At 44.9% G+C, this 26,891-nt stretch overlaps 2 protein-coding genes across 4 annotated transcripts in view; both read left to right on the plus strand.

The window, feature by feature from the left end:
* The window catches only part of C1QTNF7 (C1q and TNF related 7), a 65,336-nt gene that overhangs the window by 12,636 nt on the left and 25,809 nt on the right, over positions 1-26,891 (plus strand). Inside the window, exon 1 of one of the 3 annotated variants that reach the window (XM_037530258.2) lies at positions 10,537-10,663. The exons of the other annotated variants lie outside the window; for them this stretch is intronic. The gene's annotated coding sequence lies outside the window, so the exon portion shown is untranslated. Of the gene's footprint in view, positions 1-10,536; positions 10,664-26,891 lie in introns of those variants that run through there. 3 annotated transcript variants of the gene reach the window in all.
* CC2D2A (coiled-coil and C2 domain containing 2A) overlaps positions 10,647-26,891 on the plus strand; it is a 125,237-nt gene continuing 108,992 nt past the window's right edge. The window contains exon 1 of the mRNA XM_037530252.2: positions 10,647-10,663. The gene's annotated coding sequence lies outside the window, so the exon portion shown is untranslated. The remainder of the gene's footprint in view (positions 10,664-26,891) is intronic.

Consider the following 26,891-nt stretch of genomic DNA (forward strand, 5'->3'; position numbering starts at 1 on the left):
TCCGCCAGCTTGGGGAGGTTCCCAACATGACACAAGCAATAAAATGGCAAAACCAGTCCCGGCTACGTCGGAAGCCCATGCTGTCTCCTCGGGATGGGAACGAAAGCCTGGGACAGTCGAGGTGATCTTTTTCTGATTATCTTTGTGCCATATTTAATCTCAACATAGACAAGTTAATCACTTGCATGCTCTACAACATTAGCAGGGCGGGGAAAAGGCCAGAAATATAGCCCTTCTCGTTGTCATGTACATCGAGACACAACCTGATTCTGAAAACACACTTTCCCTTCTGAGCAGGCTGTCCAGGGGTTTCGCCACCATAGTTTATCAGGCATCACAACCCAGTTTGCACACACACACACCCAGGATAGTCAGAGTCCACGAAGAGGGTCTGCTCGGACTTCTTTGTTTCTTTCATTGTAGGAATTTTATATTGAATTTCAAAACCCAAGGGGCACAAATAAATTCCAGATGTCTTCCCAGATCCCTAAATCTCACATCAGAATAAGGAGCGCCTGGTTATGGAGGAGTGGATGGTTACATTTCAATTCACTGAAAACCGAAAGACCCTCTGGGCGGCTCTTCTGACTTTCCTCCACGAAGAAAGCAAATGAAGGCTTTTGAGAGCCTTGAGGTGCTGAGTCCTTGAGATTTACAGCCCAGCTGTCTGACACATGTTTGCTTTTATTCTCTCCTCTAGAGGTAAAATAGCATCGTGTTGAAGCTCAGGGCCCAGGGCCAGACTGGTCCTTTCCAATCCACTGGGTAACTCTGGACAAGTCACCTAGCCCATCTATTCCTTGATTTTCTCACCTGTAAGGCAGGGACTCGTGGGGTCATTGTGGAGACAAATGAGTCAGTGATTTGAAGTGTTCAGGGCAATGGCCATCACAGAGTAGAACATTTACCCCTCTTATTCCCTAAAATGTGTGTGTATGAAGAGCTGATATGGTAGATCTCCATGGTTAGGAAATTCCTGTCCTTTCTTTCCCTCAGGTCTAAGCTAAGTTTAGATCCCAGAACCCTTCCCGAAGCCTTGCCCAGGCCCAGACTTCCCTTACCTGAGCCAGCATTCCTGATTCTGGCTGTTATATCCAGGGTAACTCCTCTTGAAAAATGTCAAAGCCCTGTCCTCAGAGGACTTCTGATGTAGCTTGAAGTCTCCACTTGGTTAAAGGAGATAACATGATGTGAAACACCAAAGCACCATAGAAAGTTCTCAAAACATGATTGATGTCTTCCTCCTTCCCCCTTCCCATTAATGATTGGTCCCTTTGTTTGCAAGAAATCCAACTTTGAAAGACCTTCAGGACAACCCAGCAGAGAATTTTCCATGCCAGGTAACTGGCAGCATCTCAATGTCACACCTGCATCCACGCCAGATGGCATAGGACAGACTTGGTGCAATTTCACACTTAACACATCTTCTCACCCCTCAATGAAAAATTGATGTTTTATTATCTACAGAACCGCCCTCATGCATCACTGCTTACCATTGAACTTGCACAGTTCTGTAAATAGGCATCCGCATCAGCAACGCGATTTTGCAGAGTGGAAAACTAAAACCTGAACAGATGAACATATTGCCCCCAAGTGGACAGGTGCTAAGTGACTTGGCAGGGGTTTGAATCTAAGTGCTCTACCTGGGAAGTCTGTGCTTCCTTTCTACCAAACATGACTGTTACGTTACAGAATTAAAGCACGACACTTTAAAAGAAGCCTCATTAATTCTGTGCTTGCATCATTTCCACTGGATGTCCTTTTTGATTTCCAGCTTTGATTTTTCTCAGTTCTTTGACGCTGCCATGGGCGGCAACATACAAGCTCAGCGCAGTCAGCCAGGTTGGAAATTTCTAGAGGCTGGAATGATTCTGTGTCGGAGGGTTGGTTAAATAAAACAAAGCAAAAAAAAAAAAAAAAGAACATGTTTAATTGGTGTTTTCTTTCAAGCAGAATTGTTACTGACTTTAGCCAAATAATGCCTCATCTAGAAAGAAAAATGAATGATTCCAGCAAGTTTGTTGAATGAGAAGCCAACTCTTTTGCAACAATGAAGTATTCTACAGAAATCTGAAAGTAGTCCATAGTGAGAATAAGATGGGCAACAGAGCGGTGTCAGAGTTGGCCCCAGGTAACAGAAACCAACCTCAGTGGTCTGGCCAAAGAGGAGTTTATGTTTCTCATCTAAAAAGAAGTTTGGGGCGGTTACAGTCCAGGGTTGGTGGGATGGCGTCAGACATCATCAGAGATCTGGCTTCCTTCTGCCTTCCTGGTAGTAACAGACTCTCTGGGTCCACGACTCTTGGTGTAACAGCCACAAGATGCAGCTCTTCCTCCTCGTCGTGACTGCCCCCTGAGCTAATGCCAAAAATGTGAAGAACAACATCTGAACGCTGACACCAGCTGAATCGTCCCTTTGGGAGGTTTCCCAGCAACCTCTGCTTCTGTGGCTGCACCAGCTGGCTGGGTCACGTGGCCTTGACTGGTCCCAGGGAGCCGGGGAAGGCGGTCTTTACCTGGTCAGACAGACACGTCCTCTGTGAGCAAGAAAGAAGGGCAAATGGGCTTTGAGAGGCAACTGACAAAGTCTGCCCAGAGAACTAAGGATGTGTGGAGGCTCAAACTAAGACAACGCCAAGAGGAAGAGACTGTCCTGGCCTGGACACAAAGAAACCGTGGCCAGAGGTGTAATGTTTGCAGAGGTCACTACGCGGATTTGTCTTACGTCCCAGTGCCTGGCACATGTAGACACCGAAGGAATCATTTCAAAAATTTTTCCTCTCTTTCTCCCTTCTTGCCAATGAAATGACAGAACCAGCTGCTTTCTGGCTAGAGTGTCCCTGCCCTTCAGCCCCTGGGTGTGGCTGACTTTATCGGTTCTTGTCAAATCTCTCCTGTGTCAATGTTCATGCTCTTTGACTGGCTCTCAGATCTGTGATGACATTATTTTCACTTTTAACTCCATCAACTAAAATATAGCTTTTGGTTTGCTTTGCTTTTTGTCTTCCCAGTGTATGGCACTATGTGGGGATTTAATGCTATCTGATGAATGAATGAATGAATGAATCTCGATTCCATCATCTACTGAGCTGTGTGATCTTGGGCAAGCTTCATAACCTGTCATGAATGAGAAAAAATAAATGTTTGCTGTTCAAAGGCACTGGTTTGGAAGATGTTTATTATGCTGCAGCATTAAAGCTATAAAGGCTGATGAGCACCGCTGGTACTGTATAGTAGGGAGGGAGATTCAAGAGAGGAGATGCCCAGTGGGTAATGCCAGAGACATTCATGATAGAATAGCATCCCCCCTGTAACAAGACACATTGTTTCTCTAGCATTAAGATTAACAGGCAGTCTTGAACTGTAATAACTTCACATAGAGTGAAACTAGAGAGAAGGCACACAAACATCCCTAAAGTGTACTCTGAGATTGTTAGACCCTGCGGAGGACACTGCCTCAGGGAAAAACATGTTTTCTGGTTGAGCATCAATCTGTGGCATCAGTGAACAAGTACATGAGAAAACTGTCTTACCAACACAGTGTGATATCAGTGTGTTAGTTTGAGTTATGGGAAACAATTAAACAATCTCTCTGCACAGAGAGTAGACTAGGTAAGGAATCACTCCTTCGTGAGGCAGATATCTCATCTCTTGATTTTCAGTGCAAACCAAAGCTGGAATAAATTTGGGAATCTGACATAGGGTCGCCTGGAGGTTTATGCAGTCCAAAACATAAATACCAGAGTAGAATGGGGTTTTCCATCTTATTTTGCACACTCATGTATCATGAAATAATCAGTGAAACAGGAATTTTGGAAGCAACAAGCAGCTGTATGTTCACATGCAAGGTGGGGGGCTCAACCAGTATCTTTTCAAGGCATTTGCTATGCAGCAAAGAACAGCCAGATATTTCTTTCACTTCAGGCAACACAAATAACTGGAAATGAATCCTTGTAGTCAAACTGCCCTAGATTTGACTCCAGGTTGTTCGCAAATAAATAAGCAGCAGTAGACATGCTATTGACCTTTGCTGCATTGTTTCCTAACGTGGAAGACAGAAATGATAATACCTAGCTTGAGCCCAGTGAGGTTGCCATGCTTGCAGCCAAAAGAAGGCAGGCACTGCTGATTCCATGTCATATGGTGATTCGGCCCATACCTAGATTCCAAGACTGAGTTCCGAGCGGAAGGCTAAGCCCATGTGTTTCTGTGGGTCACAGCTCTTCCTTTTGCACATGAGACACCCAACTCAGGAGAGCTTAAGAAAAAGAGGAATGTAATTAAAAATAAAATAGCTCACGTCACTGGGCAACTAGGAATGGGGTTAGCTCAGGGCATGCCAGGTCCCAGGGGCTCAAATGATGCTCCTATTCCTTCCACTCCCTCTTCCTCTTCCTCTCCCTCCCCGCCCCCTGCTGCCTATTAACCTTGTCATACATGGTAGGCAAGACGGCCAACGGTCCTCTTCAATGAAAACCAAGGGACTTTCTCTTCCAAAACCCATCTTCCTTGAGTTACCTATTCCCCCCTGACCTGTCAGTGTCCAGATGCACCGGGTGGCTTGGCTTGGCTGACTCTCTCATCTAGAGAAGGCGGTGAGAGCGTAGGCACTAGGCATGACTGCTGGGTTAGAACACATAGGACAGGGAGGGAGTTACTCAAAGAATGCCAGGGTGCTGGGAAGGCAGGAAAAATGACTACCCTGATGTTACAATACTTAGCTGAATACAAGGAAGACACATGAAATTTCAGCTAAAATGAGCTATTTCCTGCAAATCAAAACTACCATGAGATACCATCTTACACCAGTGAGAATGGCACATATTAAAAAAACTAGCAACAACAAATGTTGGCGAGGGTGTGGAGAAAAAGGAATTCTTCTGCACTGTTGGTGGGAGTGCAAACTGGTCCAACCACTGTGGAGAGCTGTGTGGAGATTTCTGGACCTACTAAACATAGAGCTTCCATATGATCCAGCAATTCCACTCCTAGGTATTTACCCAAAGGACACAGAAACATCAATTCCAAAGAACACCTGCACCCCTATGTTTATAGCAGCACTGTTTACAATAGCTAAGCTTTGGAAACAACCCAAATGCCCAAAAATCGATGACTGGATCAAGAAGATGTGGTACATATATACCATGGAATATTACTCAGCATTCAAAAAAGATAAACACATGCAATTTGCAGCAACATGGATGGCGCTGGAAGGGATCATGCTCAGCGAAATAAGCCAAAAAGAAAAAGAAAAATACCGGATGGTCTCACTCATAGCAGGAATCTAGAAAACTTAAATAAGGGACCAGGAAAATGAATAACTATAAGAAAGTGAAAATCAAAATCAACAAAAAACTATGAACCAGAGACACTTTTTGGGGGGTGAGGGGCGGGAGGGGAGGGATTGGGGTCAGAATGGGGGGGCTGCAATTGTATGTGGAATATAAAAATAAAATTTATTATTAAAAAAAATAAATAAATAAATAAAAAAAAAATAAAATGAGCTATTTCCTACACAAGTGTTCAAAGGACAAAAGATATCAGGATTATGGTTTCACCCAAAGATAAGGTGCCCAGGACACTCTGATGTTAGCACTGTCTCATGCCCTGGAAAATTCCTCTGTCCCAGGCAGACTGTTGTGACTTGTCTGTGCCAGTCCTAAAAGTGAAAGTCCCACATCTGGGGATCCCGCTCAGTCCCTGGCAAACCAAGACCGCTGCCTCCTGCCTGAAGGGGCGCCATCTTACCTCGCGGTGGGGCCTTGCTAAGTCCTTAGCTGGTGCATCAGTAGATGGACAGGTGGGAGGGAACAGGCCAGGCCGGCAGAGTCCCACGGACAAACGCAGCTGTCGTGTCTGGTTTATTTGGGGTCACGGGACGTGGCCCTTTGCTTTCCCCTTCCCTCCGCTTCTGTTTTTCTTTCACTGTGTCTTTCTTTCTTCCTTTTTCCTCTTTTCCCTTTCTCTCATTCTTGCTCTTCCCTCCCTGTCCTGCCTTTCTGCTTCTTATCTTCTTTCTGATAATCCTTTTCTTTCTTATTTTCATCTTTTTTCTTTTCTGGCAACAGATTTACCTTTCAAATAACATGTGACATTTGTGCAACTCCTTTGTGGTCTTTGCAGGAGCTGTGAGGTCTTGTTTCATTTACCCAAGTCTCAGAAAATACGTTTATTCTGGGTGATCCACCAAGTAAGGGGGAAATTCATTGTCAGCTGAGACGAGAGGCACATGCAGTTGCCTGTGACCGGGGTGCAGAGATGAAAGAATGAAAAAATGGGGGGGGGGCGAAAAAAGATGGCAATGTTTAGGGAATGGAAAGCTGGAGACTTGAGTTCTTTTGAGCAACATTTTGGTTTTACTGTTTACATGGAGGTCGCATCTGCTAATAATGGAAATTCCTGAGATTTGGGAACTCTGTTCTTTTGATTCAATATTATCATTAATTAAGCAGTGTAAACCAGGAAATCCTTTTTGGTTGCAAACTATGCTTTGAAGCCTGGTCTGCATTTGAATGTTTTCAATCAGAATCTTAAAATGAAATTAGAAAGAAAGCACTTTCTAGTCTTCAAAGGAGAGTGATCATTAGGGAAAACAGAGCCTTCTGAATTAGCTTTGGGGGGTGATGGAAATTGTGTAGCCCTACTAAAGCTCTGTGGTCCTCAAGAATTCACTCCATACTCCAGAGACAAAGCTAAACATTCCTCTTAACAAGCTCCATCCACAGTCAAGATGAGGCTTCCTCTACATTTGCATTTTCCAAACTGCAGCATCCACACCACTTGCACAAATTCTCTGTTATTAATATGTTACCGGTGCTGTTTATTTACCTGGTAGTTTCCTACGAATGTTTAAGGAATGGCTTTTTCTCAGTTAGATAGACGAGGTTGATGCAGCCAGTGTGACTTATTAGGGTTCATGTGTGGCAGTGTTCAGGCTGACCCTCAAACCCTAATTTCTTTAAACCTCAGTGGGTAGAAAAGCAATGTAACCCACCAGAAAAGTAGTTACTGTGGGGGCATCAAGGGTAAACTCAGACCTTGCCACAGTCTCTTTTTTTTGGGGGGTTCTACCTTTTGGGAGCCTTGAGATTTTGGACAAGTGATTTCGATTTTCTACACATATAGTCGTGAAGATTAATTAAGAATGAATGAATGAATGAGTAAGTGAATGAATGAATGAACAGTGCTCCCATCTAAATGTTAGCCAGGAGTCTCTTCTTAGTGCTTGAGTAGACAGTGGCAAACTTTCAGAGTTGTATGGGGTAGACAGTTCATTTATCCTGGGAAAGCGGACACCATGGGGAGTCTAAGCACCTTCTGAAACAGATGGTTTCCTGCTGCTACATTGCCTTAGGGGAAATATGCAAAAAAAAAAAAAGTAAGCTGGCTCCCAAGCATCTCTGTAGCCCATGGTGCCTTGGCAGGAAATGTGTCTTCGCTGGGAATGGACACGGATATCTTGGTGTTTGCTTCTACGCTGGCATCCCCCAGAGCACATTTTCATCACTCGGGATGAGTGAGTCAGAGGTAAGGATCAGGAGAGAAAAAAAACATTTTACCAAGATTTTGTGAATCTCCTCACACACATTGAGTTGATGAGGGGACAGAGTGAGGGAACAGCCCAGAGTCAGGGCGAGGCCAGGCCCTGCTTCCTCTGCAAGAGAAATCAGGATCAGTTCAAGCTCACAAGGGTTTCAGACTATTTTTAACATTCTCTTCTCGATCTAGTTATTTCTGGTATATGGGAAAGCTGTTTTTGATACATTTATTATTTTTCTCGTAACCCTGTTGCTCATGTATAACTTCTAATAGTCTTTTTAAATTTGGCTGCATTGTTTGGATGTACAATTATGTTATATGTCAGTAATCCTAACTTTGCTGACCATTATCCCATCTTTATACCTCTTATTTTTTTGTTTCCTATCTTTGAAGTGTAAGTTAGTTTATCATTATCAAGGAAAGGTTAAAACAGGATTACATTTTTTATTCACTCTGATTACTATGAGAACATAGCAACTAAAAGTACAATAAACAACTAAAATATGTTTGAGTGATTGCTATGTCCAGTGACAGTGTTTTGGACGAAGAAGTGGGTAAGAAAACATGGGGAAAGTTATCAATGAGCAATATTTTCATTGAATAAATGAATAAACATAATGGAATGTAAGAAACAAAATCTTACTTCAAAGATTCAAATGGGAAATAATAGGAAATTAACGATCATATCAGTCAGGATTCAGCTAGGAAAAGACCGATCACTCTAGACAGGAAGTTAAGACCAGGAATCTCAGCCTTAAAACCAGAGCTAGAACTATAGAGAATCCAAAAATAGGATGAAATTGTCTGGAAATCAACCACACAGCAATGAGTCCATACAAAAACTGGTACGATGGAATGAGGTCTATAATCTAATTAATACTATTGTACTAGAGTCAATTTCTAGTTTCGTATCACAGGATAGTGCCATAGGATGTCACCATTGAGGAGAGCTAGTTTTTTTGTTGTATTTGCCACCTTTTTAGCAACATCCTTTAAGTAGATAATTATATCCATTTTTTTTTTAATTAAGGGGGCTAAAGATGATTTTCTATAAAGACGGGACTGTAGAATCAATAATTGGGGGGATATTTGGCTAAAGTTTTAGAAGCACAAAACTACTAGAAGCCACACGGGGGTGTGTGATTCTAAGACCCCACCCAGACACCCCTGCAAGCCTCACATCGGCTGACTGTCCTCACCCTGACTATGAGTGTTCCCCCCTTCTTTTCTGCTGCCATATCCTAGTAAGAACCCTTATAGGTGATTCCAACTGGGGACCTTGGCTGCAAGGGATTCTGGGAAATGTCACCCAGGCTTCCTGTCCTTGATCTATAAGAGACAGAGCAGAACAAGCCAAGAATAATGCTGAGTTAAAAACATATCCCAGCTCACTGATATTTAATAGATACTATACATTTATTATCTAGTCTTTGAAGAAAGAATTGAATCAAAATGTTCCATTTATACATAAAAGAAATGCATAAATAATTCAGTTTTCCAACAAGTTGCTTGGTCTAGTATTCCATCTTCGTACAAAAAAAGTTTATAAAAAGCAAACTTCATGTTTCTAGTTTATGAAACAATCCACATGGACTCTTCTACTGGCCCGCCAAACGATGCCGAGAGATCAATAATGAACCCACTTAATACTCACCTGTGTTATTACTCCTTGTCCTCATTCTCACCCTGGTGCAAGAAGTGGAAGGACATTCAAAGTCTCTGAAAGAAAACCAGGCGAGACCAGTGTGGGGAGACAAGTGTGAAAAGATGGAGTGACAATGGGGAAGGTGAGGATTGCTTCTCCCTTAAAAGGAGAAGAAACGGAGCCCAAGAACCCAGGAGCCCTGGCCCCAAGGGGTAGGAGCAGATGCCGTGGGGGGCAGGGTAAGAGGCACCATAACACCAACAATGCTTTGTGCAAAATGCTTGTTGGATCTTGGAAAATTCTGCTTCACACTTGTCAGTAGTAAGCAGCATCTCAATGAACACCTCGTCGGTCCATGCCACAGCACAACAAGGGCAGCACTGCAGACAGGGATTCTGTCACCAGTGAGAACACATGCCTTGGAATGTTTCAATAGGGCTCCTTGGCTGGCATGTGTCAGAAGCATTGATCAAACCTTGATTCCAGGCCCAGCGTTCTTCCAGTGGCCAACGTCAAATGCCCTAGTGTTTTAGCTGATCTTGTCTTGGTTTTCCAAGATAAAAAGTTTTCCCATATCCATTTCTATAACTCTAGATGACTTCTTCCAGTATAGAAAGGAACATTGGATAGACTATGAGACTGGAAAGAAAAGATGCATGTAAATTCTATCATGTGGTAGAATTGCTTTCATCCTTGACTAAGGTCCTCCATGGCCATCACCAGCCAATCCTGTGACAGGGCCAGGGAAACAGTGGTGATTCCCATTTTGCCGCTTTGAGAACCAAAACAGCACTAGTAAGGCCCTCACCCAGAGACAGGTCTTAAAGATCAAGCCAGATCTCAACCCATCATGTCTGTCTCCACCTCCCCATTGGGGACAGGCTTAATAGCCAGGAGGCTTGTGGGTCTCCACCTACCCCCTCACCTGCCATGTGAGCCATCAAAGCTGTGAGCCCAGAACTTCATTTCCTCCCACGGTAAACTGAAGTGGTTGCTAAGAACATCCCCTGACAAGGCTGGTAAGAAAGCAATCCCAACATGCCTTGAAGGCCAATCAAAGACACCCTGATTTCTTCAGCAAGAAAAACAAGAAGGCGTTCAACTCGAATCTAACATTTTACAACAAATACTGTCCAGACTCCTTGTGCTGTTTTCCAAATATGACTCAGGGAGTGAGCCAACAGATAGAGGGGGATATTTATTTTCGTTCATGAAGCTGACAAGTACTCCTTTTGGGCTCCACCAGTGGTGAGGAGGTCTGTGCAGGCCGTGGTGACCTCGCCTGGCTTCATCCTGGTGCAGCCTCACTCCTCAAAGCCGGGGAGAAGCTCTGAAACACTCAGGAAGTTACTTATCAGTCTGAAGCCCCAAAGTGCTCTGAGGACTCCTGGCTGCCAGCGGATCGGGGACTTCCAGTGAAAGTTTCCATCCTTGCGCAGCAGAGTTCAAAGTCTGCAGCTGCTAGAGGGTCACAGCAGCGTAAGTAAACAGCCCTCTCCTCCCAGGCAAGGGAATTGCGGGCGTTTTTTCTCCCAGAGAGGAGGCTTTTGGCTCGCCATGGTGTTAGGCCTTCTCTGTTCTTCCAGTGAGTTTGGGGGTGTTTACTGGCTGGGGCTTAATGGAATATCACCTTTGGGGCATGCTCCTGATGAACAGAAGGGAGAAAGCAAAGTCTTCAGCGCTGGCTGTCTCTGGGGGAAGGGCCAGTTGTGTGGCTGTGTCTGGGTGAGGCAGCGGTGCTGCGTTATGTAGGCATCAGGTGTGGGGAGAAGGAGCCTGCCCACCCCACATTTGTCCCATTTACCCGCCCCCCTCGCTCTTATAGTCCAAAGTTTATTTTCTTTCCTTAGTTCGTCTGCTTGTTTGTTTTCACTGTGTACCACATAGAAGTGAAATCATACAGTGTTTCTCTTTCTCCATCTGGCTTATTTCACTAAGCATAATAAGGGAAGGGTTAGCTCTGAAAGCAGCCCTGGACTTGGCCTTGAGGCTGTTTCCGGGCTATAGATCCATATTTAAGGGGAGCTCGAGGCTGACACGGACACATGTGGGGGCAGACAGAAGGGGCTTGGTAGCTTCACCCTGAAAAACAAAATTATCATCCTACCTGTGCCTACGTGACTCAGGTTGAAGGTGCACCCTTCCTCTGGATCTTGGTTTTAACAGAGGAGAAAAAGTAGTAAAACTAATACCGCTCTGTGGAGATCTTGCATGAATCTTTGCTCAGCTTCTCATTAGGGGCGTTGATATCTTTATTGTTTGTTTTATTAAGCAAATGTGTTCATCACTCCATATGGCTGGGGAGGAGAGGAATGATGCACCCATTGCAATGTAGACGGTGTTGGTGAAACTGTGGGTTTGTAAGCAGTAATGAGATGAATGGATTGAATAATTTCATAAATATTGCATTGTACTAGAGGGTGATTCTCTTAAGGCATTTTAAATTAGGTGTGGTTAATGCCTGCAAAGGAATTGTGGGGAATAACTGATTGAAAGGAAATAACTTTGTTTCAATCAACGTTTGATTTGCTCGGTTTCTCCAGCAATTGACGGTGCTGGTCCAGGGTCCCTCATTAAGAGATCCTGGCTACAGGGAACACGTGTCCCCAGAGCCACAGCCCCCCATCATCAGACATGAGTCTCCCAACCTACCCTGGTTCGTCATTCGAATAAGCCTAATTTTTATTCCCCTAGTCTGCAAAACTCCCCCAATCACAAGAACAGGTGCCCTTACGTAACTTGATTTCCCCTACGAGGCCAATGTTACTGACCATGATAATTTCAGACAAGGAAACAGAACCCTAAAGACATGAAGTCACTCATTCAAAGCCACACACCTAGCGTTGGCAGGGTGGGGAGCAAACCACAGGTTACCAGTCGGCTATTTAAAAAGATGAAATCCTGCACTTGCAACAACACGATGAGCCTGGGAGGATGATGCCTTGTGAAATAATGCGAAGACCAGTGCCAAGGCCTTGCTGGGGAACAGGTCAGACCCACGCTGCGCCCTGCAGGTGAGGGGGAGCTAGTGACGGATGGTGATCGCCCCACAAGATAAGCCCTCCCTTGCACCTGCCCAGCGCCCTGAAATGAAAGGGTGTCACTGGCCCCCGTGTTATAAGGTCTCCAGAGAATACGGATGGGCTGGGTCCACATCTGCCAGTCCCTCTCCTCAACCTGTTCTGTCACCTGGGAAAGGTGAGAACTGCTCTAACCACCTGCGGAAGGTGAAAGGTTCTGTTCAGAGCAAAAGGCTGCTTATTCTGTCTCATTCAAGTTTGGGGAGTATGCTGCGCAGGAGCTGCGTATTGCAGAGTCATTCACTGTCTTGTTTAGATCCCAGACCTTTCTTCCTTTCTTCATCCTCTGGCTCATGTCTCCCTCTTGGCCCCGGAGCACTTATCATCAGCTCCTTGATTGCCTCAGGCTGCCGTGCGCAGCAGGTGGGTCAGTGCCCCCTCTAGGTAGGCTTTGTTAGAGGCCCCTGCAGCACAGCGGAATCTGTCATGGTGTTGTAATAAAGCGAGCATGAATACGAGATTTACTCCATAAACTTCACACCAAGAAACCAGAGCATAGTAGTTACTGCTGAATAAAACAAGATAGATGGATTTCTCTGAAGACTGCTCGGGCACAGACAGCTACAAGCCAGTGAGGGAAAGCCAAGGCACATCCCGGGACCTCAGGCCCCCCCAAAAGAGGTCGTGGAGGCTGTGGTGGTGGTGAACATTGCAGGTCACTCCCTGTGGTGTCAGAGATCAGGATTTGAAGTGAAGTATCCCTGCCTTTGAACCCTGAATTCCTATTTTCCAATTACTAGGCTCTAAGTGTGCCCTGACCTCCCAAGCACGTGCAAATCAGCACATCAGTGAGCACAGTGGGTGCCCAGCAGGCAGAAGTCCCTTTCCTGCTAGGTCTGGTGCCCTCAAGTCAGAGATTTATGGATCACCTAGTCTGTGCCTGGTATAGCTGTGGCCAGGAGTCAAAGGATTGAGCTTTGTGGAGCCGGTACTTTAAAGGAGACCACAGAATCAGCAACCAAAACGTGACTTCAGAGGCGAAATGCCATGTAAACACTTGGATATGGCTCTAAGATGCAGTGACTAGCAGGTGCAGGGAAGAGACACTCGCGGAGGGAATGGCATTTAGCGTGGACTTCAATCTTCAGGGAAACACAGAAGCCATAAATAAACCACTAACTAGCCACGGGGTCCTGGGAAAGTCACTGGCACTCTTTAAATCTTGGCTTCATCATCTATATACTAGCTCTAGAGTCCATCCACGGGGCTGCTTTTAGCTCTGAGAGCCTGTCACTTCTTTCCCTGTCTTTGTGTCATGTGCCATGAAAAGAGGAAAAAGATCTCGGAGCTAAACTGTGCTACAGCTTCATTATTTCGTTCCATTTCTGGGTTTTCTTTTCAAAATGTTCTTCCTCGTCACAGGTGAGTGAGTAATCCTAAGTGAGTGAAGATGAACTCATGATTCCTTTTAAAGCCTGGAATCATCCTGTTCTCTGGGTTGCATTGTTGGAGAAGGCAAGAAAAGACACAAGGCAGGTTTTTTGGGATGAGTGTGCAGCTTCACACTGACATCATGTGTGGCTTTGAGTCTGAAATTGAACATGCTATGAAGCCAACATGCAGAGCTGCCAGAAGTCAGCAGATCCAACACTCTGTTAGCCAAGAGTCGTGTGTACGGCTTCAAAAAACAATCTGTCATCTAAAATGTTTCCTTTCTTAAAATGGTGGGCAGACCTCTCTTGGGTCGAGACTGCATCTTTCCAAGGTGAAGGTCAAGGCTGATGACTTGTACCAGAGGCGTCTTTGTCTTTCACTGAGCTGAACATTTGTGGTCAGGATATTCTCCGCTGTAACAATCCAGATGCTGGTCCCGCAGTTTGCCTTTATCACCATAGTATAAATCTCAATTATGGAACCTCTACCCAGAATGAAAATTTTGTGTGCATGAATTTCGGGTACCTAAAATGGGCAGATCGGCGTTTCCTATCTTCAAATACTATTTTTTGCTTAACTCATAAAAATGCAATCTCTCAGAATCACAGCCACGTTCTTAAAAACGTGACTTGTTTTGTAAACAGCCTCCAGAGTTCAGATCCAAGGACTGAAAAATATGAGCTAAGAGTATGAGATTAGGACATGGGAGTTAATGAACTGTTAGGAGGAAGATTTGTAGGACGCTTCAGTGATGCTCCTCGAGCTTTATTAGAGCCATTTCAAGGCGTTGCTGCAAGGGTGCAGGGAAGGTGCTAGTCTTGGGCACCTCCTCTTATGGCAGATGACCCTGCCAGCATTTATCACACATTAGCTCCTTACATTAGTGGTGTGGTTATTCCTCTGTCTATTTTACGATGAGGAGCTGAGGCTCCATGCAGTTAAGCAAGCAGAAAACTCATCAGCTAGAACGTGGTAGAATTATACCTCAACCCAGGACACCGCCTCAACCCACTAAGGTTGAGAAACCTTAGTTTCTTAGAAACTTAGAAAGAGAAAGGGCATTTCCCAACATGTGATACACATTCTATTTAAGTAGTGAAGGAATTTACTACTACGAGTTTTTAAACACTGACATGGCCTCCTGAGGGAAGAGGCTGAGGAGTTGTCTTCTTTGGAGGTCCATTAAAACCAGATTGGTTATCACGCGCAGCTGGTCTGACTTCAGTGTGGTCCTTCCCCAAGGTGAAGAGAAAGACAAAGTGATGCTCAAGTTCCTCCCCAGTTTTCCAATCAAGGACTAGATCTACATCCATACAAGGCAAATTGGGGGTGCCAAGTGGAGCCCAACCACCCTGCTCTTCCTCTCACGCTCCACACCCATCACATTGGCTGAAGTGGTGTCCAGAATTTCTGGAAGAGTCATCTCAAGTTCTATTAGCCATCCTTCCACAACCAGGAGAGACCCCAGCTCTGTTCCAGGCTTTGCCAGTAAAGCGAACACCATCCCAATGGATCTATTAGCTAATTTGCTGGCTATCATTGTAATGTTTCAGAACTAGAAATGGGGCAAAAACAGCATAAAATGGAATACTGCTAGACAATAGCAAGGTCTTTGAAAACCTTGGCCATCACGCCTGTCAGTGTGAGTTGGATTTATCTAATGGTGCCAGAAAGCCCGATTCTTTCACAAGTTGAGGGTTGCTTTTTCTTACATGACAGGAAGCCCAGAGGCGGGTCATCCCAGGATGGTGTGCATCTATCCTGGTGACATCTACACAAAGATGCCACCAGCAGACCAGCTTCCTTGTCTCTTCCTGCCTGACCAGCATCTGCATGTGGCTTCATCCTCTGACACAGCTCTTGCATCTGCAGTTGCCATGTTCATACAGGCAGGAAGACAAAGGCCTAGAACTTTCCATGTACATCATATTGGCCAAGCCGTGTCACAATGCAACCTTTGACTGCAAGGGAATCTAGAAGTTTATGTATTCTTCTTTCTAACCTTTAATATAAAAAATGCAATGGAGAAGTAGATTGGGATGGGCTTTGAAACTATGGCATCAATTTCTATTTCTGAAAGCAATAAATTTGAAATTTGATACATAAATGGTCTACACATGAACATTTGCTAGCTGCATCTATTTTAATCCTTAATTGTGAGCATGAAAATATTTTTAAAACCAGGGATAAAGGGTAGCAAATGATAGAATCCTGGCTGAACTACCATAGAACAGTTAGAAAAAAATGGATTTGAGTGGCAGATTAAGGTCTGAATCCCAGCTCCATCTAATTAGACTTTAATTTCTCTATACTCAAAACCTGATTAATAATAGCTACCCATTGAATTGGTTTAGAATGTAATAACATAGGTAGGTAGATAGTTAGATAAATATAGATAGATCTTATTATATAAAATACATATCATAAAAAGAGTCTGGCTAGGCACATAATAAACATTCCAGACATGGTAACTCTCTCCTGCTTTGCACCTTTTATTCTGAAAATGCATGAACTTTCATGAGACCCAACTCAGAGCTGACAGTTGAAGAATCAACTCTGGTTGCAAGAAATTAAAACAAATCCACTGAATGTTGTATAGTCTTTCTCTCTCTGTGCATGCCAAGATTCTTTCCTTTTGAGCTTCATCACATTATCTTAGCAAACCAGACAAAAATGTCTAAATGATTTTGTTTTCCAAACTGCCTCGTGTGCTTCAAAGTGCCATCTGCTTATAACTTGTTACAAAACAGAGTCCACAGAGCCATTTGGTGACATTTTAAAAAGTGACTTCAGTGTTTGTTACCAAGGAATATAATTCCTAGAATTTGTGCAATTTGTTCTGTGTTGTTGAGATGTGAAATTAAACCTTCACAGAGACTCTCAGCTGTTTCAATACATTATCCTCATCTTAACCTGCGAAGCCAGGTTTTAAATTGGGTTTCTTTCCATTTTAATTATCTCTCCATGTCATTCCAACATTTCTGGTGAAAGATGGATGTTTAAATCTTATCACCTTATGGTCACCATTGCAAAATTTAAAAGAAGGAAAAGAAACAAACCAAACGGAGCCCAGTGATTTGCAGAGTCAAAGTCTATCCATCAGTTAGAATCCCACTGCTGCATTATGGGCAAATGGAAAAGAAAAATGATAAGATGCCATTCAAAGCCATGGTTTCTTGCTCGCATTTGAGTTCTGTGACATTTAGCTGGCAATTTAACTTTATTCTCTCAATTGTTACCTGGAAAAAGGAATGAACATCCCTACCTTCTCACCTGGTGGGTATGATGGTCAATAAGATAGTGACTAGATGCACCATTCAAAGTAATTCGTGATAGACTCCAGCTGGTCTGAATTCCCCATCTATTGTAATAGTTGTACCACACTGTAGTGCAGAATGAGTCTCATAATCTCAGATACCCGTCTCTTTCTGCCTTCTGTGTACAGCCAAGGTCTCTTAAGAAGAGGCCATTGCTCGTCTTCCACTTTCTTCCTTCCATGTCTCTGGCCTGAATTTTTTTTTTATTTATTTATTTTAAATAATAAATTTTATTGTTATATTCCCCATACAATTGCAGCCCCCCCATTCTGACCCCAATCCCTCCCCTCCCGCCCCCGCCCCCTAAAAGTGTCTCTGGTTCATAGTTTTTTGTTGATTTTGATTTTCACTTTCTTAAAGTTATTCATTTTCCTGGTCCCTTATTTAAGTTTTCTAGATTCCTGTTATGAGTGAGACCATCCGGTATTTTTCTTTTTCTTTTTGGCTTATTTCGCTGAGCATGATCCCTTCCAGCGCCATCCATGTTGCTGCAAATTGCATGTGTTTATCTTTTTTGAATGCTGAGTAATATTCCATGGTATATATGGACCACATCTTCTTGATCCAGTCATCTATTTTTGGGCATTTGGGTTGTTTCCAAAGCTTAGCTATTGTAAACAGTGCTGCTATAAACATAGGGGTGCAGGTGCTCTTTGGAATTGATGTTTCTGTGTCTTTTGGGTAAATACCTAGGAGTGGAATTGCTGGATCATATGGAAGTTCTATGTTTAGTAGGTCCAGAAATCTCCACACAGCTTTCCATAGTGGTTGGACCAGTTTGCACTCCCACCAACAATGCAGAAGAGTTCCTTTTTCTCCACACCCTCGCCAACATTTGTTGTTGCTAGTTTTTTTAATATGTGCCATTCTCACTGGTGTAAGATGGTATCTCATGGTAGTTTTGATTTGCATTTCCCTGATGACAAGTGATGTTGAACATTTTTTCATATGCCTGTTGTCTGGCCTGAATTTAGATACTGCTTCCTGGTCTGATTCCAACTATTCAGATTGAATATTCAGCTATCCAGCTCTCCGCAGGCTGATAACCTTTCCTGTTCCTCCAAATATAGACAGAGTCTCCTTATCCATAGTCACTCCTACCAACTCAGGAGTGGTCCAAGCAGACAAACATTCCGGCCCTACCTGAGGATTACACTCCAGTCTCCTGTTCTCGCCAACCCACACATAATGATACGGGCACCCAAGTAGCAAAATCCGGTGCTATGTTCTCTCCTTTCTAAATATCTTTCCCCCTTGTGTTTCTGTGCTGCACCCACATGGACTCCTGAATTCCCAGCAAATCAGGGTCCTAATCCTAGTCCACCCTGTGAATCATGCACCAAATGGCCTTCATCCTGAGAATGATGACAGACATTTGAAGGATGCAGTCTCCCATCTTCCCCAAAGTCAGTCTTATTCCTGTAGCCAGATGTTGGTAAGTTCTGGACAGGGATGGACAGAAAGTCACCTCCTCATTCTAGCCCACCTGGCCTCAAAGGAGTTATGCTTGTGTCCTGAGACATGAGTCTTTCCTGGATATGTCCTCCTGAAGTTTTCCTGGAGACATACATTTCAGCATCTGACATTAACAACTTGCTCCACAAAGGTTCAAAACCAGTCACTGGTCAGGGAAAAGAAAACAATTTCCATCCTCCAGTGTCCTTATACTTCCCTCCTTAAACCCATTCTTGTGCATAAACAACCCCAAGCCTTTTATCCTCAGTGGTCAGTCTCCAATGTCTAGCTGGTCTTAGTTGCAACACACTAGAAATCAATGAAATCTAGACAATCTGCTCAAATGTTTGTCCTTTCAAATTGGTGGTTTGGAAACAACCACTACTACCCCCTCCTAAGCGCTGAGTGAGCAGGTAGAGCTGAGTGCTCACACGTAGTGGCTTCTGAATCCTCCATGTAAAGACCCGATTTCTTCCACATTGGTCCTGCAAGAGGCCTTTACCTACCAGTTCCCTTTCTTGGACGTAGAGGAAGATGTGTGGTTGGTGGAGTACATCTAGGGAGCCAAGTCCAGGTTATTTCAGGATGGAAGGGGCTCCAACATTTACACAGGTTGAGAGCAGTCAGCCAACAAAAGTGAAGATACCAGAGAATGGGAGAAGGTGATTGGACCAGATAATCCAGGCAAGAGGTAGATCAGAACAACCGTGGGAGAGGTAGAGCATGGAAGGACTTGATCTTGAACAAGCATGGGTCCTGATTCACACCTGTGTGCACTGAGATGCACGTGTGTCAAGAAGATGTGGTACATATACCCAATGGAATATTACTCAGCAATCAAAAAAGATAAACTCATGCCATTTTGTGGCAATATGGCTGGAGCTGGAAGGGATAATGCTAAGTGATAGAAGCCAGAAGGAGAAAGATGAATACCAGGTGGTATCACTAATATGTGGACTATGGAGTCACTAAACTAAAAGTCAAGTAAGAATAAGCTTAAAAATTAATCCTTGAAAGCTGGCTACAGAACTGAAGCATACAGAGAAGGAGGGGTAGTAGAGCTGTAACTGGTCTGTGGTGGTGGACCTTGAGTGATTCAGGGCAATACCTGATGGGGGTATTCAAATATCACCTCAATTAAAAATAAATCCATTAAGTTTAAAAGGAGAAGCAAGTGTGGATGGGTAGGACTGTGAATAAATTAGGGGTAGGAGGGAAATTGAGGGAGTGATGATGATGATGATGATGATGATGATGATGATGATGATGATGATGATGTGTGTCCCCTGGGACGCCGGCCCTGGGTCACTGTTCAAGATGAGGACTATGAGCTGATTCCATGTGAGCTGCAAACACCCAGCCCCACTCGAGTCACAGAGGAGGCACTAGGGAAAAAGTTACATGTACCTCTTCCCCCTCTTGACAGATTGGAATTTGTAGCACATGTTCATCTCCAAAAGAGCGCCTATAAAAATAGCTGCCATAACACCCCCATATATTTGTTTTAAATAAAACACATGAGCTTTCCTGAAATCTGATTTCAAACCCTGAACTGTAATGACCTCTCTAAACTCATTTAATTTTGAAAATAACTTGGCCTAAGTGCAGACTATCAGAGGAGCCCACATGTACTTTCTTCCCCTAACCCCTGAACCCGGAGAATGTTCTGGAACCTCTCCAGCCAGGAGGTGTGTGGGGAAAGAAAGCTGAACACTTGGAGCTTTGGATTTCTCTGTAGTGAAAATGGCTCCAGACATGACAATGGGCGGACATCATCCAAGGCATGGGCCGTTTTTAATCAGCTTTCCTGTACCAAGGCAGGTGTTGGCTCTCAAATGTTTCAGATTTGGACTGTCTTCCTTTGATTGCTCGGAACCCTAAAGGTCAGTTTGGGGAGGTTACATGCTCAGACTTGAGAGCAATGGCAGACAGACTCCTCCCTCTGGGGGGAGAGCTCAGGGGCCCCTATCTTCCCACCCCCTCATTACCAGAGCGAGACACGCAGCTACGGATGGACCAGGCCTAGATCTGGCCAGTGTTCTGGGGTTCCCAGAAGGAGAATTATTTAGTGAAAATAAGGGTTAGGATTTCTTCAACACTGGTTCTCTCTCTCTCTCTCTCTCTCTCTCTCGCTCTCTCTCTCTCTCTCTCTCTCACACACACACACACACACACACTCAAACACACACACACACACCCCAATTAAATATCTAAGTAAAAACCAGTCTCCTTAGCTTGCCTTTCAGGAATTCCAGTCACCCCTTGACCAGTACAGCCGTAGGGAGCCGGAATGAGGCAGCCACACAATACCTGGCGTGATTCCAGATGCCTGGAGCAGATTGTGGACAAACCAGATGCCCTCTGGTTTGTCAGGCCTTTAGGTCCAGCAGAGGAGCAGACAGACAGATAAAGAAAACACCATGAGGAAGGGAGGTGCTAAGGGGACAGGTGCGCTGCTAAAGACAGGTGGGCCCCGGCAGGCTGGAGGCTCGCAAAGGAGTTTCCTCCACCTGTGAGCGGAGGTTGGCAGGTAGAGCAGAATGAGCACGCCCTGCCTGACTTTTCTCCCTGAGTGGGTAGGAAGCTGCGGCTGGATTTTGAGCCGGAGAAGGTCTGCCAGGTTCTGACTTAGATTCTGAAAGACCTTTCTGGCTGCTGCTTGGGAACGGACCCCTGGGGTTGCTCTCGGTGGGCTTGCCAGACCAGTTCAGCACCAGCCAGCGTGCGTGGTTAAAAAAAAAGAAAGAAAGGGGGTTGTAATTGTATGGGGAATATAAAAATAAAATTTAAATTAAAAAATTTAAAAAAAAAAAAGAAAACTCACAGGCCAACTGAGACAGATCTACATAAAATGCAGACAACAGCCCACCTTATATTTTCTTTTTCACATCACATCACGATGCCTGGGGACAGATGCACCCATCACAGCACAGTCAGAAAGTGTAATTCATTTGCACATTTGCTATTTGTGGCATTTAATTCACCAGCCAAAAAGCGCAAATACTGGATGGTTGTGTTCAAAACCAGACCCGGAATCCAAAGGAGAAATCTGTGTCCTTGCTATCCTGGAGCCACCTCACCAAAGATGGGGAGACACAGGTGGTGTCCACCAGGCCGGGTCCCTTGGAGGCCCAGGGTCACACGTGGGCCTGTCTCCAGCACGGCCTGCACCCCACGGTCTGGCTGAACAGATTCCTGTAGCTCAGGGCGGCTCGGAGGCAGGCCGGGCCACTAGCTGGTCAGCTACAGCTTCTGATCCACGAGAATCCTAACAGCCTCCGCTTCCACACACAACTATCTGCAGTTACCTGGCATACCTGTTCTAGAACCATCTGGGCTGCTCAAATGACAGGGAGTCCCCTTAGCAAACATGGGGGCTGAACCCAATAACCCTCTCAAGCACCTGCAGAAGGCGCTTCACCAACAAACCCCTTGGTGCTGGTAAGGACCTGCTCTGCTCCCAAGAACTCCCAAGCAGAGCAGAGGGAGAGGGCAGACCCCCTCCTGCACCTCCCCCTCGCCTCCTGTACCCTCACTTCCCTACCCTGGCCTCCCCCACCTTCATTTGTTCTTCCCACAGTTTCTGTGAGATTAAAAGGTCTGCAGCCACGATCACAATTTTTTAGAAGAGAAAATAAGCTCCGAACATTTCTAGAGTTTCCACAGGGCCGTGCCCAGGGTGACTGGCAAGGCAGGGCTGCAGGCCTGGGCCACGTGGCTCTGGGGAAGGGGTGACCCTGGGTCCACACACACTGCATTTTAGGGAAAATGAGACCAGAACTAAGATATCCACCATCACCTCCAGGCACAACAGGAACTCAACGAGGCCAAGGTATACTCTTAGGAAACTCCTAGGATTGTAGGCATTTTTTTTAATTGTCGAGAGGAGCAATAACTTGATTGAAACAAAAGAAAGGCGGAGACACGAGACACGGAAAGGCTATAAATTGCAGGGAGACTTGAAGGCGGCAGCTGCCAGTGCTGAGGGCTCGACAGTCAGCGAGGCCCGTCAGAAGCTCCGAGATGGCTGGGAGGCAGCAAATGGTTCTGTCAGCGGCGCTGGGTTAGTGCACGAGGAGTAAATGAAAGCAGCAGACGGGGACAGGAAACAGCTAGACTCCATGTCTTATTTTTGGGTAAAGATAAATCTGAAACTTTCTGCCATGAGACCTTAATTTGGGAGATTCCACTGAGTCTGTTAGCAGCAGACAAACACTGAACGGACGCCCTGATGCCCCCCTCCTGCCGGCCGGCCCTGCCAGCCTCCTCCATGCCTGGGCTTCCTGAAGCGTGATGGACACTTTGAGAGACTTGGTCATACAGGAGCAGCAGACATCTTGAATCTCAGTGGCTTAAAACCACAGAGGGGTGTGGAAGGTGGATTAAAAAATATCTACAACAGAAATGATCTTTGTCAGGAAACAAGATTAGTTCTTCAGTCTTAAATGTTAATGACTTGATGATGTGGATTTTCAGAATAGGAAGTTCAAGGAAAAAATAAAAGAGATCCCAAAAGAAATAAGAAAACCAGTTGCAAAGTGAAGGGGCAGAGTTCAGGAAATAAATGGAGGATAAAAATAAATGAATTATAGGATGGGAGTCAGTTTAGCGGCAACAGAAAATAGATAAATGCTGTGGAAAGCACAGGCCAAGTTTAGGAAATCACAGGAAATGAAATAGAAAGGAACAGTGAGATAAAAATGATATCACACGAGGCATCACACGAGGCAGTAAGAACTGGGGACGGGGGCTGAGCCACACGCTGGTATTCCGAAGGAAAAAGGGAACAGGGAGAATCTTAAAATTCAGCTTGTTTCTACTTTCCAAGATGTCTCCACAATGTTGGTTACTTCTTGTTTTGTTATTGTCATGTGGCTCTGAAGATCTACTTCTGCTGTTTTATTAATTTTGGGAATAAAAATTGAAAGTGTTTCTAAGAAAAAAAAAATTCAACTTGTTTCTGGAAGTAGAGAGAGCTAAGTGTCTTTAGAGTGAAAGGACACACCAAGTCCTGGGGAAAATCAACAAAAATTGGCAACATCAACTGAGGTACCTTGAGGATTCTAGATGCAAGAGGAAGCTTCTTCTCTGGGCTGTGCAGGGACCAGGGAAGGCACGGAGGAATGGCCTATTCCTCTGTTTCCGCTACAAACTCACAAGCAGAAACAGCTTCTACCAAGTTCTAAGGGGGAAGGTAACCCAGGGGCTGTCCTCAGCCAGCTTTGCTGCCACCATCAGAGAAACAAACAATGAGCAGAAATACGTGAGGAGTCGAGGACGCTATTCACAAAGCTCTTCTTGAAAAATGGTTTAAGTAGAAAAATGGTTTAAGTAGAAATGCAGCATAACAAGACATGAGTCAGGCCTCCCCAGTGGCGCAGCAGGTTGAGCACAGCACTGTGAAGCTGTCTGCAGCCTTTGCAGTGCTGGTTCGATTCCGGGCTGGCCAGGGCGATTCCCACATGGCACTGCAGACCTCTCCTGTTGCACCTGCTGCTCCCCTCAGCAGTGTACTTTGGTCTTTCTGGTCTTCCTGCCTGTTCTGCTCCCTGCTCTGTCTCTGGTGTATCCTCTCACCCTCCTGCGCCTCTGGCCTGTACCCAGCTCTTATATTGAAATAAATAAATCTTTAAAAAAAACAAAAACAAGGGCCTCCCCGGTGGCGCAGCGGTTGAGCGCTGGGTTGCGAAGCTGCCCGCGGCCTCTGCAGCGCGGGTTTGATCCCCGGCTGCTCCCCGGCCACAGGAGGAGGGTCCCACATGGCGCGCAGACCTCTCCTGCCGCCCGCTGCTCCCCTCAGCAGTGTACTTCGGTCCTTCTGCCTGTTCTGCTCCCCGCTCTGGCTCTGGTGAATTCTCTCACCCTCCCGCGCTTCTGACTGTACCCAGTGCATGTATAAACAAAACAAACAAACAAACAAACAAATAAATAAATAAAACATGCCTCTATAAAAAAAAAAAAAGAAAAGAATCATCTTTTAAAAAAAAAAAACAAAAACAAAAAAACAAGACATGAGTCAAAATTTAATACACAGTAACAAGAGGCCACCATTAAAGCACAATAGTAAACAATAGTTAAACACAGACCCGAGGCCCAGCAGCAGTGGGAGTGAGCTGGCAGCAGAGAATATAAATGTTATCATTCCAAACAATCCAAAAATAATAACATAACTCAGAAACTGAGAGGGTGGGGTGGAAGGAAAAAGGAAATGTAAAACTTCCCCTTCAGGGCAGCAAGGAAATATACATTGTCTGCAGTTGAAACGGACCATTTTTTAAAACCAAATAACACCAAACTTCATATTTTTTTTTCAGAATTGTCTTTTAGGCTTAGACATATCTTTTGCGAACAAATATCTCTAGTTATGAGCAAATACCTATCTGGAGTGTAACACTTCCTTCTGTTACACTCTAGCCTATTTTTCTCCCTAGGAGACTTACATTTAATCGTTTCTGTAAAAACAGCAAGTATAGGAAGAATCTGTTTTTGTAAATTGTATCTGCCAAGGCTTCTGGCCAAAGACACACCTAGAGAGAAGCCTGGGGTGGTGTTTGTTCGTGTAGGCAAAAAGGTGTCTGAGAGGTGGAAGTTTTGTTTTCTTTTCTGAAATTCTCTGAAATTTTTATAATAAGAAACTGCCTTTCCACAAATGTTACCGCAGCCTCACCCAAGGAAGTCCTTTCCTTAGCTTCATCCCCTGCGTCTCCAATCTCTGAGCTCCACGGGTCCCCCAAGGTCAGCCCAAAGCCAGCAGCGAGCCCTGCTGTCAGGGGATGGGCTTGGCATGAGCAACTCTTCCTGACAGGGCTGGCGACCAGCTTAGCTCTGTGTTTCTGAAGCCCAGCTCCGAGGGTCAGGTGGGACTTCTGTCTCACCCCTTACATGAGTAAAGTTGTATTAGTTTCCTGTGGCTGCTGTAACAAATGACCACAAGTTTGATGCTTAAAATAACAGTACTCGAGGGAGGCCAGAACTCCAAGGTCAAGGTCATGGCTCAATCTGGTTTCTCCTGAGATGCTGGAGGACAATCCATTCTGCAGTCTCCCAGCTTCAGTGGCTGCTGGCTGCCCTTGGGGACTGGGCCTGTAGACTCTGCCCTCCCGTCTCTGCCTCTCTCTACGCATCACCTTCTTCGTGTTGTCTCATCTTCTCTTCTACAGACATGTCGGCTCCCAGGCTCACCCTAATCCAGGACAATCTCATCTCAAGGTCCCTAACTAGGTTACACCTTCAAAAACTTTTTTTCCAAATTTTCTTCTACCTTGTAATAGACATTGGAGGTGATTATTTTATGTCATGATGTTAGGAGACACTATACATGATATAATTTGGAGAGTCTCTATTTTCTTCTATGATGTGATCATTTACTAGCACATTCCCATAGCTTGGAGGTCACGAGTCCTGACGCCAAGTTGGTCACTTTCCCAGGCTTCCATGGACATGTCTTCCAGGTGCCACCACTCAGCCCACCACAAATGCTTTCCGAATGGTAGAAAAACCAGGCTGCAGGCTGCTGGGCCTGTGTGGTTCCTGAAAACAGGGTGTGACGCTCAGAATGAGGGCTTTATGCATGCCTGGGTCCAGGGACCCCATGAGAGCACAGAGATCAAAAGCAGGTCTATCCAGCACAAGCTCATGGTGTCCACGTTCTTAATTGCATGAGTCTGAAAAATTACTCAACTCTCTGAGTCAACTCAGAGAGTCTGGAAAAATACTCAACTCTCTGATTTTCACCTGGTAAATCATCTCCAGTCGGCAAATGATGGTAAAGATTAGATGAGGACTGAGGATAATGTTTGTAAGTGGTTCATCAGGGGCGTAGAATGCAAGCGTATTTATTGTGCTCGTGTCATGAACCATACTTCAGAGTGTTTCAGTAATGTCGCCAAGGAAGAGGCCAAGCTGTTGTGTGAGTCGGCAACCAGGATCATTGAATTCTGTGTGCCTTCTCATGGTGGCTATGCACATGGAACTCCAGGTGACACTGACTGAGCCCTGAATTAGAGACATCATTTCATCTTTAATGGAAACGCAGAGTCAGAGAGAAGAAGGCCACGTCACCTCTACACCGACACTTGGTACACCCCCGCGCGGGTGGAGAGCGTCTGCACAGAAGCTCAGAAGCCGTTCTTCTATGAAGTGAGGGTTTAATAGTGCGTCTCGATAGCCTGGACTTATGAGCCCTGGTCCACATGGTTGAGTCTGTAATCGTTTCCATTTTAATACACATTGAGATGTTTGGAGACTTAATGATTTGCATAATGTTCAAGGAATCACAAATGGAATCCGTGCCCAGCTTTCCTCAGTGATAAATATACCAGGTCAGAACGCTTCGGTTGCAATCAACAGAGTTCTCAAGTAACAGACGTATAGGGAGTTTTATTTCTTCACATAACAAAAGGCCGGGAGGTCACTGGCATTGGTTCAGCGACTGCCGGAAGCCACGGGAAACTCAGGCTGCTTCTCTGCTCCCACCACTTC

Source organism: Talpa occidentalis, unplaced genomic scaffold (genome assembly GCF_014898055.3).
Source record: "Talpa occidentalis isolate TD23 unplaced genomic scaffold, MPIMG_talOcc4v2.1 talOcc4.6, whole genome shotgun sequence".
NCBI classification, from domain to species: Eukaryota; Metazoa; Chordata; class Mammalia; order Eulipotyphla; family Talpidae; genus Talpa; species Talpa occidentalis.